Below are 12,550 nucleotides of genomic sequence, written 5' to 3' on the forward strand. Positions count from 1 at the left end.
GTGGATACCAGCTTCTACTTAGACACTGGTATCCATCCACCAGTTGGGTCCCACAGGCATTTAATGAACCAAGGAACCTCTGGATACAAAAGAGGAAGGGCTTGTGGCTCTACAGGGGGACAGGCCAGTTTACTGCTCTTTCTGGTGTTTCTGGCACGGAAGTTCAAGCGTTCACTCTAGAATGGAGCAGCGCTCATTATTTGTACATTGCTTATACATATATTCCCAAATCTGTCCTTTTATGACTCTCCACTGTCGACAAAGCCATATTTGGTGCCTTTTTAAATCTAGTTTTATCTTTATAAAAAAAGTGGGAGAGAGGGATAATTGGATACATTACCAAGGATCTTAAAGGGATGGAATAGTAAAATGGCTTATTCATTTAGTAGTTTGGGCTCCTGGTGATGTTTTCATTATAGGTTAAATATAGGGGTGTGTGGCTAGAGAAGCAAAAGGATAAGTGAATGTTAACCAATATAAAGCATGTTCTGACAGGTATAGGGGGCACTGAAGGAAGGTGTGATGGAATATTCCCTGAATAATGTCCTGTTAAAGCTCCCTTTCCATGCCATACTAACCTCTACCCACACACTAACCACCCCTATAAAGCTGTGGGACAGAGTTAAGACAGTGGCTGTCTAAGTGCTATCATAATGAAAACCACTTTATAATAAACTCCTCTGGGACTTGAATTTCAAGACTCCCTTGGAAGGAGCCATTACTTATTCTGCAAATGGACTCATCACCTACTACCTACAGTTCTGGGTATAGTATTTTAGGAGAAATCTAAAGCCAATAAGTTGTTTCACCCTCAATGACATTACAATCTGGTAGTGGTCAGAAGGTAATTACCCAGAAAGCAAGGTAGTAATTTGTGAGAAGGGCCATAAAAGAGATAGGAGAAAAATCCTACCTACCTGGAGGGAAGAAATACTTCTGCTCTTCAGCTGTCTGTTGCTGCACAACAAACAGCGCCAAACAAAGTGATGTATGTTTTTAACTTCTGATTCTGCATGTTGGCTGGATGGTTCTTTCATTGGTTTTACCCAGGCTCATTCATGAGTGTGCAGTGGTGACTGGTAACAACAGAATGGTCCAAGATGGCCTTACTTACATGTCTGGCAACTGAATGTGCTGGCCTGATGGGGCTTCTTTATGGCATGGCGGTGCTTAGGGCAATGGTCCAACAGGGTGAAAGGAGAAGCTCTAAGACATCTTTATGCCTAGCTCCAGCATTAGCACAACTTCATCCCTACTACATCTAATGGTTAGAGCAAGTCATAAGGCTGCCCAGGTTCAAGGCATGGGGAAATGGACTTCACACCTTGATGGGAGGAGCTGCGAAATATGGTGGCCATGCTTTTTGACCTACTACAGATGGTAAAATTGAAACGATTGATACATCTACACATATTTGTTAAATATCTACTCTTTGTGAAAGACACTCCTTAAGAAACGCACACTCTTGTTAGGGAGACATAATGTGAAAAGTCACCGTACAAAATATCAACATGAGTATCTTTTATTACGTGGAAAAATATGAATACGAGAAATTCATGATGCAAAATGTGCTCCACACCAAATGAGTTAAACAGTATCATGCAAGTTCAGGGAAAGAAGAAATCACTTCCAGCCAGAGAAGCCAGAGAAAACTTTAGAACTATAAAGAAGGATTATTATATTATTGTGCATGGATAACTTGGATTTGAGCTCTGTCTCGAGTAGATCAACAGGCAGAGAATTACAAAAAGTAATGATACTATTTGTAACTTGCTCCCAGTTAATAAAGCACTTTTATATTTTGATTTCAAAACCCACTACAAGATGGACAGGGAAGGCAAGACTATATTTTATAGATATAGAAACGGAGGCTCTGTAAACTATAGTTACTTAAACTAAGTGAGAGATTGAAACGGCGCGAAAAGTCCAGTTCTTCTGACTTACGGTTTAATGCTTCTGCACTCACATCATTTGCCAGCCAGAATGAAAAAGGAAGAAGCACAGAGGTGGCAGAATACACGATATTTGGGATGGAGTCTTTTTTTATGCTCAATGCCTGGCACATGGAAGTTGCTATATAAATGGCTATTAAATTAATGAATGAACAAACTTAAGCACCATCTTGAGGTGAATTTGTGTACTGAGTAATACTGTCACCTGCGGTCCCAACCAGGGTGAATATCCAGCTGAAGTACTCCAGTGTGGCTGGCATCAGGTGTTTATGGCTGGTGTTGGCTGCTTGGTTGATTCCTGTGCGATCCAGGTGAATAGTGTCAATATTATCCCTGGTATGTGCCATCTTACTTGTGGGCTGGGGTCTTCTCACTTACACTGGAGAGGTGTATTAGTTTGCCAGGGCTGCCATAACAAAATACAACAGACCAGTGGCTTAAACAACAGAAATTTATTTTCTTACAGTTCTGGAGGCTTGAAGTCCAAGATATAGGTGTCTACAGGCCTCTCTCCTTGGCTTGCAAATAGCTGCCTTGTCCACTGTGTCCTCACATGGCCTTTTGTCTGTGCACACATATACCTGGTGTCTCTTCCTTTTTTTATATGACACCAGTCATACTGGATTAGGGTCCCTTATGACCTTATTTAACCTTAATTACCTCTTTAAAGTCCCTATCCCCAAATAGTCACATTGGGATTACAAGGTAAAAGCTTTAACGTAATGAATTTTGAGGGGAATATTTCATAAAAGTCTATGACCGGAGAATATAAAGAAACTGTAAAGATTTGGAAGCATTTTTTCTTCAGGCTTTCAGCCAAGTAGTAACCTTCCAACCTTCCAAGTTGTTGCTAAATAGATGGTGGAGAATAGGGTGAGAAACATCGGCCTAGCTTCTGTGACCCACAGTGTCCCAATTTGATTTCTCTTCTTCATATACCCTGTTTCTTCTTTCCCCTTTCCTGAAGTGGTAGTTTACACTTGTGTGAAAAGACCACAGTTCCTGACTCCATTTCCAGGGCAAAGAATGTTTTCAGTTATACCCAGAGTGAGTGAGTTAATCAAGATGCAGGGTAGTATGGGAGTTTGGGTGAGGTGGGAGAGGGTATAGTCTAGTTGTTTATTGTTGTTCTTGTTTAAGTAGGCTCCGTGCTGGGTGTGGAGCCCAATGCAGGACTTGAACTCATGACCTCATGGACATAGTTCTAGCTTCTTTTAGGTACATACAGGGTAGCAGTGTCTAGAAAAGATAAGAACAATGCTGTGCAATAAAAATTTCTGTGATGATGGAAATGTTTCTCTACCATGGATAATGGTAGCCACTAGCCTCATCTGGCTGTTGAGCAGTTGCAGTGTGGCTAGTATAACTAAGGAACTGAATTTTTGTTTTTATTTCATCTTAATGTTCTTACATTTACATAGCCACATTTGGCTAGTGGTTACTGTTTTGAACAGTGCACAATAAGAGTTGATGTTGATGGGCTGGGTGCACCTCTGGTTGTTCTTCTTACCCCATTTATGGTTAGGCAGACTTAGAGAAACCAGAAAGAAAAGAGACAATGGGGAATAATAATAGCCAACATTTACTATAATTTACTATAATTATAATTACTATAATTCCAGGCACTTATCTAAACACTTAACAAGCATTTTATACACTTCTTGCAACAACAGTAAGTACTGTTATTATCACTACCTTACAGATGAGAATACTGAGGCAGAATGAGACTTTCACTTGCCTTGGATCACACAGCCAGTAAGTAAGGGGTGGAGAAGGAATTCATACACAGGTAGTTTGATTACAGAGTCTACTCATCTATACTACATAAACTCAGGAATGGAAGTGGCATGGAGTGACTGGAGCCATAGTTTCCAAACTCAGTGCCCCGGTACAAATTCTCAGGGGTACCATGGGATATTTAAAGATTTTAAGGGAAACACAGCCATATTCAATATCTCTGTATACTCTGCAAACTACCAGTTCAAAGTAACTCATAATATGAACATTAGATTGTTGCAACATTCCTTTTGATGACAAAATATCTTTGTGAAGTTGGGTTTTAGGAGGTCCCTCTGATAAAAAAAATAAGTACTGCATGAAAATTATCCCAGAACAGGAAATGAGGGTAGCAGTATTGGATTCCAAGGTTTGAGAAGTTGTTCAATGCCCAACAGGCACACACATCCCCTTAGGGATTATTTGCAGTTATCTAAGAAATATAAACAAATATTTTTTTTCATTCAGTGTGTGTATTATTTTTTCTAAATGGTTGCTAAGTTGTTAGGAACCAACTACTTAAAAAGTAAATGTGTTAAGTATTTATTTTGAACTAAGGGGGCTATAAAAAATTGCTGAGATACTAAGTGCACTGTAAACTGAGAAACTGGGAACCTCTTGACTGGGATGTTGAAAACAGATCAAAATGGTCATAAATGATTAGAGTATGGGGACTTGGCTTGAGATGGCTTAAAGAGAAATAATAAACATTTCATATATTTGACCGTTAAGTATCTGCTGTATACAGTGTTCACAGTGCAGCAGATATACACACTCAAAATGCCTGAGTCTGTGCCCTTTAGAGGTCAAAAACTTGTGAGGTAGGCAGTAAGAGATGTAAACTAGCCAAGGTTAGGGGTAGGATGGGATTCAAGGTAGGGTCTGATGTGACCTGGACCCTGAGCCCTCTTGTTGGATAGGCCACAAGATAAAGATGTGGTCTGAGGAGGCCTGCTGAGTCTCATAGGGTAGACTCTTCTCTGGGCCATGGGTGAAACCAATGAGATTGGGGGTCTAAGTGATTGTGCTGGAGGTGGGTTGCTGAACTTGAATTCAGAATAAAGTATGTTGTGAAGTTCTAAAGGTAATGTCACCCTGGCCAAGGAGCAGTCTGGTAAACTGTCTTTGCCTGTCACATAACAGTACATTTCTTTGGTGACCAGAATGTTTATATGTTTATGTCTCTCTCTCTCTCTCTCTCTCTCTCTCAAAAATAAATAAATATAAAAAATTTTTTTAATAATAAATATAGTTCATTGCAATATACTGCTTCTTGCAGCCCCAGATGGAAAGCTGGAATTCAACAGGAATTAGACTCTTTTAGCCAATTATAATTTTGCAAAACAATTTATGTAAGCCATCTTGGAATGCTCTTTTTTTGCCATTAGAGACCCACTGCTTTTACCCATCAGCAGAGCACAATTTGGATTTTCTCCCAATCTGTGTCTCCCAAATTGCAATTCTTAAGTCCCCAAATAAATTTTTGTTTGCCTTGCAGCTTCACTGCAAATTTTGTTTGACATTACATGACGTCAGAAGTGGGACCAGAGAGCATCTCATCTCCTTCCTCTGGCTCTCTCATAGATTCAAATGAGGTACTTACAAGGGTCCGTTGTGCCCTGTCATCTCCCCAGTGGTCCCAGTCAGAGTCTGATGAGTCTTCTTGTAATCCAAATTTCCCAGTCTGAGGTTCTGCTTTGAGTGTCCTCTGTTGCCACTTTTGTTCTCAGGACTTCACTTCCTGTCTGTTGCCCTGGTGAGTACTTAGTTCCTCTTGAAAATGCAGTTTGCTTTTTGAGAGATAGGCTGCTGGGCAGCCTTCGTCTGGAAATCCTACTGGTTTTATGTATAAGAATTATGGGCCCTCATCCTGCAAATTCCTGTCTCTCTGGACAATGATTACCTGGGATGATTTAAAATTTAATTGGCCAACCTGGGGCTCTTTCAAAATTCCTATGTTAGTTTATATGTGCAATCAATTAGAGAAAGAATAGAAGACTAAATAATCCATATGAGGAATTTGTTTGTGTGAAAGAGAGAGAGTGAGCAGGGGAGAGGGGCAGAGGAAGAGAGAGAGAGAGAGAGAGAGAGAGAGAGAGAGAGAGAGAGAATCAGAAGCAGGTTCCACACTCAGCAAGGAACCTGATGTGGAGCTTGATCCCATGACCCTGGGATCATGACCTGAGCTGAAATCAAGAGTCGGGTGCTCAACCGAATGGAGCCACCAAGGTGCCCCATGGGAAGCTTATTTTAATTATCATTTCAAGTCTTCAAAATGTGTTCATGACTCAAAAATTGCTTCCTTCCAGGATACTAATTCTAAACTAAGGCAAATTCTGAATTGTCTCAGAGACTTACTAAACTCGAAGAGTCTTCTGCTGCTCCATCACTCCCTCCATTTGCTCCCCACTGCTTATCTGTCCACCATCCCTCTCTCATTTTCTTGCTGAACTTCCTTTCTATGATTATCTGGAGACTTCTCAGGACCCACCCCTACCTGTAGCATCTTTTATAGTTAAGCCAGGAGATGATATTTTAGGATCCCAGCTCTCTCGTTCTCCTTGGAGTAAAGCTGAACTATGAGCTATTAGCAAGGAGTTTCCTAACCCTAGAGAAAACCCTATTGGGTTTGCTAGACAATTCTTGATTGTAGTCCAAATTTATAAGCCAGGATTCTCTGATCTTTATCAGCTCATTCTCATGTTAGTAGATGAAAGACTTGCTAGAGAATGGATGCAAAAAGGAGTATGGACAGATCTTTTATTGGACTTCCCCACAAAAAGGCTGTAGACATGAAAGAAGCCTCAAAATTAGCTACAAGCCTCCACAAAGAGATTCTTGATGGTTTTCCCCATACTATTGACTGGGAAAAAAAAAATCCAAAAAATGTGTTCAAAGATCTGATGAATGGGTTTTGTATGATTTTGAAAGATGTGAGAACATTTTTAAGCAATCATCTGGCATTGAAAAAGTTGACCATCACACCTCCACCTTGTTAAATTGTGCTTTTATTGAAGGTTTGCAAGAGGAACCTGCAACTCAGATTTAAAAATTTTTAATTAATTAATTAATTTTTCAAAACCTGCAACTTAAACCAAACAAAAACAAAAACCACCCCTGCAACTTAACTGGGTTACTATGAAACTCCATGACCTAGTCAATTACTGCTGGGCAGCTCTCCAAAGCTATTCAAAAAGATACAAAAAAGAAACCCACACAAGCCCTAAATATTCAAGTATAAGCAACCCAAATTAGGAACATGCAATTACAACAATTGACACACATCTTTTTTCCAAAAAAAGGAAATATTTTTAAATTTTAACCTGATGAAAAATCTCAAGATGATTTCTTGGTTACTGTCCCTGTGTTCTTTATCTTTTTTTTTTTTTTTTTTAATGTTTAGGTAATCTCTACACTCAACCTGGGGCTCAAACTCACAACCCTGAGATCAAGAGTTGCATGCTCCATGGACTGAGTCAGCCAGGCATCCCCTGTCCCTGTGTTCTTTAATAACATAGCTCATACACCCATCTGTCTCCAAGATTCTATCCATGAGAAACTTTTGGCAAAAAAAATGCCACTGATAGAGGCCACATCCACTCTGCACCACCTATAAAAATTCTAGTGGATGAAAGAAAGCCTCTGACAAATATTTACCAACATCCATTTTAAAAAATATTTTTATTTATTTATTTTTGAAGGAGAGACAGACAGAGCATGAGAGGGGAGGAGCAGAGAGAGAGGGAGACACAGAATCCAAAGCAGGCTCCAGGCTCTAAGCTGTCAGCACAGAGCCTGATGCGGGGCTCAAACTCACAAACTGTGAGATCATGACCCGAGCTGAAGTCAGACACTTAACCGACTGAGCCACCCAGGTGCCCCTGCCAACATCCATTATATACAGAGGCTGTTCAAGGAATCAAGCCCATAATTGAGGAATATATTAAATAAGGCCAAAAAAAATTTTTTTAAAACACACACAAAGCCTAACTGTTCAATATACAAGCCCTTGTAATATCCCCTTCCTTCCTGTACAAAAATCCCATGGAAGAGAATGGAGGTTTGTTCAGGAGTTAAGAGTTATCAACAATATCGTTATTCTTCAGCACCCAGTTGTGCCAAATCTTCATACTCTACTTTCAGTCTTATCTCCAGAAAGCACAACCTTCACTGTCATAGATCTTTGTACCGACCCTGAAAGCCAATACCTGTTTGCCTTTACATGGGAAAATCAACAATTTACCTGGACTGTTATGCCTCAGGGCTCTGCCAAAAGCCCTACCTATTTTTCTCAAATTCTGAAGGCTGATTTGCTGATATCATTTTTTTTTTTCAGAATTCTTCCTTTTTGCAATATGTGTATGATCTCCTCCTCTGTTCCCCCTCAGAAGAGACATCCTTGGAAGACACTGTCCATCTCCTCTGAGAATTAAAAAAAAAAAAAAAAAAAAAAAAAAAGGACATAAAATGTCAAAAGAGAAACTCCAGAGTTGCAAATTCAAGTTAAATACTGGGGCATCTAATTATTGATCATGGCCTCCATCTAGATCCAGACAGGAGTCAGGGCATTTTATCCTTCCCTTGCCGTAGCACAAAAAGCTCAGAGGATCGGGGAGACTAGCAGTGTAGTGTAGGAACTGGATTTCACTGTTTTTTGTTTTTTGTTTTTTTTTTTTGCCATAGCCCAGTGTTTATACTCTTCCTAAAGCTGATCGGACTAAACTTCTCATCTGGTCAAAAAGGCTCAAGATTCCTCATTAAAGACAGCCTTCATGGGGGCGCCTGGGTGGCGCAGTCGGTTAAGCGTCCGACTTCTGCCAGGTCACGATCTCGCGGTTCATGAGTTCGAGCCCCGCGTCAGGCTCTGGGCTGATGGACGGCTCGGAGCCTGGAGCCTGTTTCCGATTCTGTGTCTCCCTCTCTCTCTGCCCCTCCCCTGTTCATGCTATGTCTCTCTCTGTCCCAAACATAAATAAAAAAACGTTGGAAAAAAAAAAATTAAAAAAAAAAAAAAAAAGACAGCCTTCATGACTTACCTGCACTGGGTCATCTTAATTACAAGTTGCTTTTTTCCTTTTTTTCCACAAAATTATGGGAAATGCCATATGTGTACTTACTCAATGCCATGGGGATCAACATAGGCCCATAGGTTATTAGAGCCAACAATTAGATCTAGTAGCTAAGGTCCTCCCTCCTCATATGAGGCCAACAGCAGCTACTGCCAACTTGCCGCAACGCATAAAAGAAAGAGTGATGGGTTCTCTAGTTACCATCCACTCAGTAGAAGCTTTGCTTCACTCTCCTCACATTCAGCTCTTATCTACCAGCAGGCTAACCTCCAATGAAGGACTTTTGCTCCCCACCCCCTCACCATGACCATTGCTTCCTGTAACACCTTAAACCCAGCCACACTTCTTCCTCTGCCAACTGATGAAACCTCTCATGACTGTTTAAGGCTGACTAATCAACTTTTAACCCCTTGGATTGATTTATAGGAAATTTATCTCAAGAATGCTGAATTAATCTGGCTTACTGACAGATCCTATTTAAAGGATAAAACTGGTCTCTATCTAGACGCTTATGCTATAATATCTAACTGAAACCGCTGAAGCTAAACCCATACCAACGGCCACTTCTGTTCAGCAGGCAGAAGTCTTTGCCTTAACTAGAGCTTATTTTCTAGGTAAAGATAAAGCTGCTAACATCTATTCCAATAGTACATACGCCTTTGGTGTTGCTCATGATTTTGGTATGCTCTGGAAACAAAGAGGTTTCTTGACTTCTTCTGAACAGAAAATAAAAAATAGTTCTTATGTATTAGATCTATTAAATGGTATCTGGGGTGCCTGGTGGCTCAGCCGGCTGAGTGTCCAACTTCAGCTCAGGTTATAATCTCACAGCTCATGAGTTTGAGCCCCACATTGGGCTTTGTGCTAACAGCTCAGAGCCTGGAGCCTACTTTGGATTCTGTGTCTCCCTCTCTCTCTGCCTCCCCACCCCCCAAATAAATAAACATTACAAATTTTTTAAATGTTATTCAACTACCCAGATTTGGTGATCATTAAAATTCTAGGACACTCTATGGCAAACAGAGAAAAGCAAAGGAAGTCATTTGCCTGATGCAATTACTAACTCAGCAGCTTTAAGTCAGCCCTCACCTTTAATAAAGGCACCTGAAACTTCCATGTCTCCTGAATTTGCTGACAATCAAAAACGTAAAATAACAGAAGCCCAACAGTTAACTGTTTGGCAAAATAGAAAGAAATGGACGGAACAAGGTTATAAATCTGACCTCAGATAAAATCAATGGATAAATCCTATCAACCCATCCTCCGATTGCCTACAGAGACATGTCCCGCAATATATACATGATTTGACACATTAGAATACTGATAAGATGGTCTCATTGGGAAGACAATACTACTAGAAGCCATCACCAAAAATCATCTCACAGGTATACCCTAGTTGTCAGATTTACCCAAAACAGAATTCTGGAAAGCCTATTCATACTTGTATGGGACATTCCCCTTTGCCTTCTGGACCTTTCACGCTATGGCAAATGGATTTCACCCTGTTGCTGCCCTGCCAAGGATATAAATATATACTAGCAATGATTTATATGTTTTCTCAGTAGGTAGGTTGAGTTCATTTCCATGTTGGAAACCCACCACCAGAGCAGCAGGCAAGACATTGTTAGAAAAGATTATTCCTACCTGGAGAGTTCCCTCTGAACTTCATAGCGATTTGGGATCTCATTTTACTAGCTGAGTAATCCAATCTATCTGCAAAATGTGGCCCATTCTGCAGCATTTCCATTGTGCTTATCAGCCCCAATCTTTAGGATTGATAGAATGTATTAATGGAATCATTAAATTAGCTAAACTAATAGAGTCTTTTAAACTGCCTTGGCCTAAAGTTCTGCAACTGGTCTTGCTTAACTTGTCCTGGAAAGAACAGATAATCTCTTATTGAACTTACTACTGGCAGGCTTATGAGGCTAGATAAAAGCATGTATCAACTAGTTTTGCTTAAAGGAAATTCCTAATGTAGTGCAAGGAACTTGTTAAAGCTTTAAAGGCTAACACCCAGCTTCTTGGGGTGCCTGGGTGGCTCAGTCAGTTAAGCCTCTGACTTCGGCCCAGGTCATGATTTCACGGTTCATAGGTTGGAGCCACACGTTGGGCTCTGTGCTGACAGCTTGGAGCCTGGAGCCTGCTTGGGATTCTGTGTCTCCCTCTCTCTCTGCCCCTCCCCTGCTAGCACTCTGTCTCTCTCTCTCAAAAATAAATACACATTAAAATTTTTTTTTGAAAATAAAGGCTAACTCCCAGCTTCTAGAACAATCTTTATATAACTTGCCCTGGGGAAACAAAGACATACACCATCATGACCTCCAACCTGGAGATTATGTTCGCTGAAAAAGACACCTTCATAAGGATGCTCTAAAGCCCTGATGGAAGGGGACATACCAGGTATTAATTAACCAGTCCTTATGCTGCCAAGCTGAGGAAACACTGACTCATGGATTCATATTTCTCATTTAGAAAAGGCTCCTCCTCCTAAATGGTCTTCTCTACCTACCAGAGGCAGCCAACTAAGAATTTCCAGAAAACTTAAACTTATTCCAAATGACTCTTTGAGTCCTGGACTGGAAGCCACCGGCATCTGATGTAAACTGCTTTTGCAAGAGTCAGGACCAGACCAGTGTATCAATCCTTTGTCATAGTTATTACCCACTGTTTAGCTCTTTGATTTCCCTTTACTGCTGAAAGCTCTTTGATTACGTTATTCTAATTACATTATTGTTTGCCACTTCCCAAAACAAAACAAAATCCAGAGATGCCAGTTATTGCAATGATATATGAAGACAATTAAGCTGGTTGAAATTCTTAGATTATTGTTCCTTCTAAGAATCCTTATGATCTTTGCTCTTTCACACAAAGTTGGGATTCTCCACTGGTGGTAAAAATCCCTCCTTTGGCTAAAAACCCATTCTACTACTATAGTATCTTCTTACTCCTAAATTGGTGCTGCTATTATCCTCCTTTAGTTTCTTTTCCTTTATTTCATTTAAAGAAATTATTTTCCTGACTTGATGCCTCCTCCCTGTTTTGTCACAGAGGAAAAACAGTCACACAAATATCCCAGAGTTTAGCACAGGCAGGAAATCTTTCTGACTGTTGGATCTGCCACCATCAGGCCACTACAGGCTATGGAGGATACAGTGCCCCTTTGGTCATTCCTGTTTACAACCTCTCTTTTCTCTCCAATGTCACCATAAATCAGACAGCCCCTTTTGACCTTACTTACCATGTTAAAATAGCCTTACCTCCTTCGAAAGGGAAACTCTCCTTGCTTTACCCTAATCCCTGCCCAAGAACTGACCTGGGCAACATCTCCCATGGATAGTCACCCTCCAATCTTGTTCTAAACTTCATGAAGAATTACCTGCCAGGGGTGCCTGGGTGGAACAGTCGGTTAAGCAACTGACTTTTGACCAGGTCATGATCTCACCGTTTGGTTTGTGAGTTTGAGCTCCAGTCCAGCTTCGTGCTGATGGCAAGGAGCCGGCTTGGGATTCTGTCTCTCCTTATCTCTGCCCTCCCCCGCTTGTGCTCTCTCTCTCTCTTTCTCAAAATAAGTAAATAAACTTAAAAAAAAAGATTAAAAAAAAAAAAGAATTATCTGCCACTAGCCCTTGCCTCATAAAAACACATTGGAGCCTGACTAGTTTTCCAACAGACTCTTCTGGCTGTAAGACCCTCTTTTGCACAAGGTTCTTTCAACTAAGCTATGATATCAAAAGAAGCATTTATCTGGCT

The sequence above is a fragment of the Panthera onca genome, chromosome B3, assembly GCF_046562875.1.
Source record: "Panthera onca isolate mPanOnc1 chromosome B3, mPanOnc1 haplotype 2, whole genome shotgun sequence".
Lineage (NCBI taxonomy): Eukaryota > Metazoa > Chordata > Mammalia > Carnivora > Felidae > Panthera > Panthera onca.